This window comes from Camellia sinensis, chromosome 1, assembly GCF_055761805.1.
Source record: "Camellia sinensis isolate YWXY chromosome 1, ASM5576180v1, whole genome shotgun sequence".
NCBI lineage: Eukaryota > Viridiplantae > Streptophyta > Magnoliopsida > Ericales > Theaceae > Camellia > Camellia sinensis.
In genome coordinates this window covers 107,452,653-107,454,555 of record NC_138961.1, presented here as the reverse complement: position 1 = coordinate 107,454,555, position 1,903 = coordinate 107,452,653, and the positions used below count along the sequence as shown (strand labels likewise).

Here is a 1,903-nt window from a genome sequence, read left to right as displayed (position 1 = left end):
TAGAAGATCCACATGTCAATGCCAAAAGCCATCTACACAACAAAAATTATACCCATTAGTTCCATTGTCACATACATGAGAAAACCTACAATAAAACCATCATATTATAATATTATTAACCCGTAATATCATTATTTAATAATAAAAAATCAAGTAAGATGGATAAATTTCACAATACAAATGTAACTATTAGATTTAATGCATCCAGTAACTACCACAGTTACGTAGTGAGGTTCACTCATCCAATTAAATACCTTATCATAAAATAATAATATGATAGGTTAATAATAATGTGATTTCATCGTTATATTAAAATTTTCCAACATAAAGGGTTTGTTCATTGAACAATAGTACAAACTCTCTCTTTCTCTCTCTCTCTAGTATTCTCAGAAAGGTGTCTCAGAGTTCTTGTTTACTCAACCTCTTCAAAAACCATTTTAGTCACCCAGATTTTCTGTCATAACCCAAAAAAATAAAGTTACAATGATTAAAAAAGCCACCACAGCCTTCATAGCCATAGCCACCTCTATCTCCTTCCTCTTCCTTTCATCCCCTCCAAAATCCTCCTATCATAACCTACTCCTATCCATATCAGACAATACCTCAAAATGGGAGTGAATATGTCCGGCACTGTTGCACTAGCAAAATATGGACAGATATTTAGAGGGGACATTGTGGCGAATGCTTATGATGCAGGTGCTGTAGGGGTATTAATCTATACAGATAGGAAGGACTACGGGGGCGGGGGAGGTAGTACAAAGTGGTTTCCTGATGACAAGTGGATGTCGCCAAGTGGACTCCAGGTGGGATCAGTGTTTCGTGGGACTGGTGATCCTACCACACCCGGTTGGCCTAGTTCCCGGGCATGCGAGAGGCTATCAGATGATGAGGTGGAACAAAGAGATGATGTTCCACACATCCCTTCATTGCCAGTGTCCTGGGCGAATAGCGATGCAATCATGAGATCTATAGGTGGGCCCGTAGCCAGTGATGATTGGCAAGAAGGCATTGATGCACCAGTTTACAGAGTTGGACCAGGACCTGGAATTTTAGAGCTTAGTTATATGGTAAGTGTCCATAGTACTACATGGGCAGGTTAACCATTATCATAGGTAGATGGCTTTTGGCCCTCGAAGCCCTCTTTTCGGCTCAGTTTATGGCATTTTTCATGCTAACTCCCAACGTACACGTGGTAATTACGTCCCGTCTGTCCCCACAGGTCCTATTTGACATGAGGAAGCTACCCGTGCCATCCCCGTAGTGCTTTGGGGGCTGCTCTCAAATTTCGGCCCTCGAAGCCCTTTTTTCGGTTCAGTTTATGGCGTTTATCACGCTAACTCCCAACGTACATGTGCTAATTACATCCCGTCTGTCCCCACAGGTCCTATTTGACATGAGGAAGCTACCCGTGCCATCCCCGTAGTGCTTTGGGGGCTGCTCTCAAATTGCGGCCCTCGAAGCCCTTTTTTCGGCTCAGTTTATGGCGACGAAAACACTTTAGTCGCTAAAAGGTTTCACTCAATGCCGACCGAAGCCAATATTTAGTCGATGAATGCGGTGTTTTTGGCGACTAAAATTGGTTTGGTCGCCAATTGTAGTCGCCAAACATGCATTTTCTTGTAGTGATAGGAAGAAAAAAATAAAAATAAAATAAAATAAGTTGGCCAATCACATATATTGAGAGTGATAAAAATTCTCCAAAAAGAGGGTCCCAACCTTTTTCTAAAGATTATCAGAAATGATACAAACTTTTTTTTTTTAACCCTTACAATTCCTATAAACACATGTCAACCAAAAATAAGAGAAAAAAAATCAAAAATAAAAAGTTAATTAATTACGATACATTAGAGGTGATGAGGGTTTCTTAAAAAAGAAATCCCTTTTTCTTACTTAAATCTCACTT

General features: G+C 40.0%; 1 pseudogene; it reads left to right on the top strand.

Annotated features, from left to right (window-relative positions):
- Positions 1–608: 608 nt before the first annotated feature.
- LOC145813710 (putative glutamate carboxypeptidase LAMP1 pseudogene) lies at positions 609–1,100 on the top strand (annotated as a pseudogene).
- The last annotated feature ends 803 nt before the right edge of the window (positions 1,101–1,903 follow it).